This window comes from Alligator sinensis, unplaced genomic scaffold (genome assembly GCF_000455745.1).
Source record: "Alligator sinensis unplaced genomic scaffold, ASM45574v1 scaffold1142_1, whole genome shotgun sequence".
NCBI lineage: Eukaryota > Metazoa > Chordata > Crocodylia > Alligatoridae > Alligator > Alligator sinensis.
In genome coordinates this window covers 756,479-764,310 of record NW_005842617.1, presented here as the reverse complement: position 1 = coordinate 764,310, position 7,832 = coordinate 756,479, and positions in this window count along the sequence as shown.

Sequence of the window (7,832 nt, the reverse complement as noted above, 5' to 3'; positions counted from 1 at the left end):
ATTGTAAAAAGTGGAATTAGTCATTCTAAATCATGCAGCTATGGTCGAAGGGAGCTCTTCTAAAAATCATTAAACAATCATGTATTCCTATTGATTTATTCAAAAAACCTTGAGGGAAAGCAGATTAAACACAAGGTAAAAGTAAACTAATGCAGATTAAATGGATGAAGGATGGGCCAATAGTTCCCTAGGTAGTTTTTGTACTAATGAGAGGAAAATTATACGTACACTATTACCAGAATAAAAGGATCTATTAGAGGTCTTTTGCTTGACATATTTATGTATTTCAAATACTAAGTAGCACAGTGAATTAGGTTTACTCTGGACATTTGTTATTTTTATTGCACCTCCAAGTGATAAACAGGGTTTTCTGTTGAGGGCAGCATGCTGCTTTGCTCAGAAGGTACAGCCCTCTCTGCATAGCAAAATGCTGAGAGCACTGCTGCTTATTGGATGTCATTTATTACCAAGTGCTTTTTTATGGTGATCTCCTAAAGTCCATAAATGATGCTCAGAGTTGGTGCATGCATGCATGCATGCGTGTGTGTGCGCGCACACGTGCAAATGCACTGAAGAAAACTGACTTTGAATTTCCTCTTCCACCTTTTCTCATCTCAAATGGAATTAATCCAAAAGCCATGTGACTAATGGAATAATATGCTGACTACATCGTTTTTCTCCCATACCTTCCACTTGCAATACATCCCTGAAACACAATGGAATGCCAGCAAGATGACAGTGTTAGAACACAATGAAACTGTAATAGTCCACAAAAATCCTTCCTTACCCATTCCCTGCATTCAAAAAACCAACTAGTTCAGGTTGTTGAGATGTCACTATTGGACACACTTACAAATAGGACTTGCTGTAATTGTGCCAAATACTGCAGTTGCTCAAGTCCTATTTATAATTGTGTATTTCAAATCCCAGTGTTAATTTGGCCAGATATTTTATAAAAATATGTAAAACTAGACAGACATAAGGAGACTTGTTATTGAGTATTTTGTATGCTTACTATGATACTTAAATGTGAAACCCACCTGCCTATTTTTGCAGTGTCTGGGTAGGAAACTATGCAGCTGCTTTGTTCTTCATACAAAGACAAGTCATCAGGACATTGACTGCAACCTAATTGTATCATCTAAAGCACTTTGTGTTTTTCCACACTGATTTCAATGGTTACATCTTTGGCAATTTTAAAAAGGAGAAAATCTTAAAAAAAGGAAATGGATACAGCATGGGAAGTATAGTCTTCAAGCATATTTAATCAGAAGATATTGTTACCAAACATAATAAACATTGTCAGAATGGATGAAACCACATGATGTTTTACTAGGTTAAATGCTAAATACAAAGTGTATTTTAGTTTAAATATTTGTCAAAATCACATACTGAATTGTATAGTTGATTACAACAATCACAGTTTGCGTGGTGTGGCTTAGATACATAAATTATGTGATATTTTTATTATATCTGTATTGGGTGACTTACGAAAACTAACCCACACAGTGCAAATTTCACATATAGCAACCTGAGATGATTAGTTAATTCAGTGAAATAAGTCACAGTCAAATAAATTGTAGCTAATTGAGCCACAGATGTTAGTTACAAAACTTGCAGTATAAACAGTGAATCATTTGTTCCACTGTCATTCAATTCACAACTTAGCTGGGGTGCAGTGTCTCATACACACATCAAAAACAAGGTCTATACACCACTTAAGTCTTCAGGGTAAGGTAGGTATGGAGAAATTTCACTCAAGAAATTGAAGAGTATTTTCCAAATAATTAAATATTATTAATCAACTGCAAAGTTCTCAAGGAGACAAAGGACTAGATCCAAACTGGTGCAGTAGGCTCCTTTACTCAGGCATCACGACACCTAAAAGTTAAGTAACTTCCTCCAGGCAAGCAATCCAAATCAACAACCCTCTACAGTGAATGGAGAGACTTTCTAGTAGGCCTGTGCAAAGCAGCTAGTATTCACTTTGGATTCGGCCAATTTGAGGGACAGTGATTCAATTCAGTGAGTTGAATCACTGTCCCAAACTGATTCAACTGAATCTTATTCAGAGATTTGGCCACCACTGAATCAGCCAAATCCCCAAATCGGACAGGCCTCATCCCCTGCCCACTCTCCCAGCCCCATCAATGGCTGTCCTATCCAGCCCCAGCTCCTGGCTCTTTAAAAATAAAAGCCTGGCACTCACCAGCTGCTGCCAAGTTGGGGGGTGATCCCCACTGCCCCCCACTGCCCTGTGCTGTGTGGGAGGCTCTGTCACAAGCCCCCATCCCCCACCTGCTCCCCCAGCCCCAGCTCCCAGCTTTAAAAAAAAAAAAGCCACTATTCGCCGGCTGCTGCCAGGCAGGGGGGCAATCCCCACTGCCCCAGGCTTCATAAGGGGCTCTGCCAGAAGCCCCCTGGCTCCCACCCACTCTCCCAGCCCCAGCTCCTGGCTCTTTAAAAAAAAAATCCCCAAACTCACTGGCTTCTGCCAGGCAGGGGGGGCCAACTCTGCTGTCCCCCACTGCCCGCACTGAATGGGAGGCTCTGCCATGAGCCCCCAGAAGCCCCAACAGACGCTACAGCAGCCAGTGAAGGAAGGACTTTTCTTTTTTAAAGAACTGGGAGCTGGGGCCGGGCAGGACAGCCATTGGGGGGGGGCTAGGAGAGCAGGTGGGGGGCAGGGGCTAGTGGCAGAGCCCCCACCCCACACAGCACAGGGCAGTGGAGGGCAGCAGGGATTGCACTCTCCCCCCCACCCCCACCTGGCAGCAGCTGGTGAGTGGAGCTTTTTTTAAAAAATAAAATAAAAAAGTCATGAGCTGGGGCCAGGCAGGGCAGCCATGGGAGGGTGGGAGAGCAGGCAGAGGGCAGGGGGGTGCTTGTGGGGCTGGGATTGCAGGCATTGTGCCTGGCAGGGGTCCCCCCATGGTCCCCTCCACCTCCTCCAGTTCCCCCCTCCCCCCTACTTATCAGCACGGATTTCGGGTCCAGCTCCTTGTGGCAGCAAGCGGGTTCTGTCTGAATCTTTGAAGCTCTCTAAATCTTTTCTGAATCAATTCAGAGAGCTTCAGATCAATTCAGATCTTTTTATTGGTCTTCTGATTCAATTCGCATTCAGAGATTTGCCTGCCAAATCGGGCCAAATCTCCTCCGAATCAAATCAGCACCCGAAGCTTCGCACAGCCCTACTTGCTAGTGCCCCTTGCTTAGGGCAGATTGTAAAGTTAAAATGTTGTCCCATGATTTTAGGGATGGTACCCTATAAATATCCACCAGAATTCTGTACAGATGGATAAAGAAGGTCCTGCACCCTGAGGAGCTTGCAGTGCATTCTAACATTTTTATAGCATTTTGGTGGGACTTCTTCTGATTGCCTTACATTAGTTTACCTAGGAACCAAACTCTGTGGGAAGTTTGTGCGCACAAAAGTAATGATATGTATAAATGATTAATACCACTGTGTATTTAATGACATGCAAAAGCACAATGGACTTCTATTTCCATGCATCGCTCAGTCTCTTCAGCACAATTCCAGTAATTGGTGTAAGAGGGGGAGAGGGAATGTAACTACATCAAAATACCTTTCAGTCTGAAATAAGTTTTATAATAACCACAGATATAATCAGGTGACAGTGAAAGGCAAGTAACTGCAGCGCCATGTAGATCCTAATGGCAAATTAGCCACCAGCCTCAAGCACTGCTCCCCTTTGAGAAAAGCCCCCAGTGTCTGTTTGTAGGTCTAGCTTTTTAGTTAGGTAGGGCCATTCTTGGAAGCCCTCCCTGCATGTAGAGAATCAATTCCATTCACCACTGTTCTTTTGCAGAGCTTTACTGTATACATTCCCTTGGAAGATCTCAGAGTTATAAAATAAACACTTTCAAGATTGTTTTCTTAAAGAACTGGTCCAACATTACCCCCCCAAAATTTCACTTTTCACAGAGCTCTGTTCAAAACTGCTGCATTTAACTTGAAACACGTCTTAACTTTTCACTTCTTCAGCTTACTCATTACTTTCATTGGTTTAGGGACTGCTTTTTTCTGTCAAGTACTCTAGATCAGCTGTTTCATGACCTCTTCAATTCCACATCTCTGGCATCACTCCACTGTGGGGTATTTATTTATTCAATTAGGAGCTGTATACAGGCATATAGGAGAGGTGGTCTGCAAGAACATGGTCAGCAGGGGAGATGATGTGGCAGCAGCTGAGTAACCACAACAAGACCATGTTCCCTGTATAACACAGAGTTGGTATTACCATAATTCAGCAGTTACAGTCTACCTCTAAATGGATTCTGTAGAGCCTTGGGGCTGGCAGAATGGAACTCAAGATGACAGGAATTCCTAGAAAGATGAAAGAGAGATAATTAGCCAGGTTAATCTGAAGGCAAGATGGGGTGGCACCTTATGAACTAGCAAATGAGTTAGAGCAGTGGTTTTCAACCTTTTTTCATTTGCAGATGCCTAAAAAAATTGAATGGAGGTGCAGACCCCTTGGAAATTTGGAATGGAGGTACAGACCCCTTTGAATTATAAGTGTGAGTATTCACATACTTTTGATTTATCATAGTTGTCTTTTGTGGACTCCTTAGATGTAGTCTGTGGACCCCAAGGGGTCTGCAGACCCCAGGTTGAAAACCACTGAGTTAAAGAAAAGAGAGTGAACAATAATAACCACCAACCAGCTGGTAACATCTAGAAAAAAGAAGGAAGAAGGGGAGGGGAGAAGGAAGAGTCTTTCACTAATTAGGCATGAGACCTCAGCCAATCCAGTAGAAGCATAACTAGGGCGAGGTGACCCTGGGCACTAACTTGGTGGCAGGCAAGGGGAGCTTAAAAAAAAAAAAAGAGAGATTGCTGGCAACTGCACAATCATGATCATGCTGGCATTGCAGCAACAACCAGTAGTCATCACTTCCCTTATGCCCCAGGCACCCCACCATGTCACTATGCTGCTGCAATCCAAAAATAAAATAAATCAGTAGCCTAGTGGAGATTAGGATACACAGATCATAACTCATTCATCCTTATCCAGTGTTACGAGATTTGCCCATCATTTTGGGGCGCGCTCACTTATTAGGGATACGTTTATAGGGTCTTGATAATTCTATCAATGTGCTGCTTGTGTTACTTGTGTTTCTATACGGAGCTGTATATCTTCCTTCTGCAAGTCCTCACCCCCAATGGAGCTATCTTGCAGAACTCCGTTTCAATGGGGCGGGGTTCCTCCAGTCACCAAATCAGTCATACACACAAACACACACAGATTAACGTGATACGCCTGACCCGGCCGGGTTGATCAGCATGGACAGGCTGACACCCTCAAATGCCAAGAATCAGTTAATCAGAGCAACAATACACTGCAGTCAGACACAAGCACACAGGTAAACAGAATCCCTCTGAATCCGGCGGGGTGTCCAGATGACACCCTCATGGGCCAGCATTCAGTTCATTAGGGCAAGTCTGAATCAAACTGGGTCAATCAGCCTGTACAAGCTGATTGCCTTATGTGTTTCAAACTCAGCATGTCCCAATCTTTAGCCTTTTGATGAGCAAACCCCACAGTATTTTGGGGCTTGACAGGGATCTTTAGCTTAGGTAATATTTTGGGAAACTTAGCTCAGGCTTAACTAATACAGTTCAGGTTTGGAAATTTATACCTAGAGAGAGAGAGAGAGCGAGCTGGGATCTCACCAGTCCAAGGCACTTGGGTTGCTTTCTGACAGGTAAAGTTCTTAGCACAATCCTTGAAGGGAGACGATCTGTTTCTTCCAGCGTCCCGAGAAGAATAGCGGGTGGTGTGAGAGAGAGTTCTCCTCTTGAAGAACACACACACACTCCTGCTTTTTTACAGATTTTTATATCCTCAGATCAGTTTCTTCAAAGCATTCTTAATAGTGTAAATCATTGTCTTTTCTATTGACAAGGGGTTATCTGGTTTGGAACATCAAGAAACTGATTAGTAATCAGGAAAAACATAAGGTAGGGAGTAATCTTAGGAGCCAGCCTGAAATTCCTATGGATAGCAGATATACTGATGGGATATCTCATGGTTTCTTCAGAAACAATAGATAGCTTGCAGCATCAGGGTTTTGGATTTTTACTTGCTGTGAACAAGCCTCAGCTTAACATGACTTTTCCAGATCTTACTATAATCTTTTGAACAGATTTAAGGCAATTATTGGAGTGTTCATAACCTTTGGACAGGAGGACTTCCACCAGTCATCCCAGGAAACTTATAACAACACTTGTGGTCAGGGTTCCAATGGGCTGGATGCTGTGATGAACCCTTTACCATTGTTCAAATGTTGTCCATACCCCCTCTGACTCAGTCTCTTTACAACTTAGAGACCAACTGGGCACATCTACATGAGATGTTTACTGTGGAGCTGACTAATTAGCTCTGCAGTAAAATGTCACCATCTACACATGATGCTATTAGGATGAAGTAAACTAATTAGCTCCACTGTAAGATAGCACTGCCAAACACGCATAATGTCCTATGGTGGAGTTATTTACTTCGTTGTTATGCATATGTAGATGCTGACAGGGCTGGCTAGGGTGTGAGGGTGCTTCAGTATGGTGGCTTCCTGCTGGCTAGTCTTGCACTGAAGCACCATCATGCCCCAGTCAGCCCCTTTGCAGCATGTTGCACTGGGTAGGAGCAACCCCAAACTGGCAGGCTGGCTCCCCAGTCCCCTTGCCAGTAGGGGCTGCTGTGCTCTGTCTCAATGTCCCATGGTCCCAGGTGCAAATCCAAAGGCAGTGCATGGGAACAATAAACTCCAGTGTAAACTGTACTGAGTTTATTTAGCTGCATTAATTTCACATGTAGACATGCCTACTGGGTACTAACATACTACATGCTGTAGTGATATGATTATTGTGTGACTTGGATATGAAGGAGGTCTGAATCACTCCACAGCCTATGGAAGGCAAAAGGTTTGTCTCTCTAGCCCTAAATGGGTAGGTATGTCATACAAACCTAATTATAATGTTACTCACAGGGCTGTCAAAATGTACATGAATTAGAGTAGAAAGGAGCATTTAAAAATGTCTAAAATTTTAAATGCTCAGGTGACTTAAAATGCAATTAATTTTTTAAGTCTAATGTTAATTTGTAAGATGTAATGAAAATAATTATTTTTGACAGGATTCTTGACTGGATGAACTATTAGTTGGTCTGGTGGTGCTGTGTAGCAACTGCAGCAGCCCCCATCTCCTACAAAACACAAAACCAAACTGAGCTGGGGCTGGCATAGGGAACAACTCACTTGTGCAGCCAAGAGAAACAGAACTATGGTCCCTGACAGAGCAATAAATTTTTATAATATCTGAATATATTTTAATTTTAAGGAAGTACTTAAATCAGTAGTAACTGGGTATATTTTTCCTTCTCAGTCTCTTTGCCTCAGCGCTCCCTAACCCAGCAAACGAGTTTTAGTCAACCAAGTTTAAATAGGCCTCCTATAGTGGGACTGGGGAAATGTACAGCCCGAGATGCCTAGTAAACTTTTCTTCTGCTTAGTTCTGTTTAGATGAGATTGGGGGGAGATTGGGGGGGAGATTGGGGGGAGTGTGAGTGTGTGAATAGAAAAAGCCCATTGTAAGTCCAGCAAACTGAGTACCAGGCCTCCCTCAGGAAGATAGAGCTGACAGGTAACACCAGCCAAATCAGAATGCAGTCAGAACAGAATCAGCATGGGAAAAAGTCTTTTATTTGAGCCAAACTAAATATTAAAATATAAGATCAGCCTGTACAAGCTGATTGCCTTATGTGTTTCAAACTCAGCATGTCCCAATCTTTAGCCTTTTGATGAGCAGACCC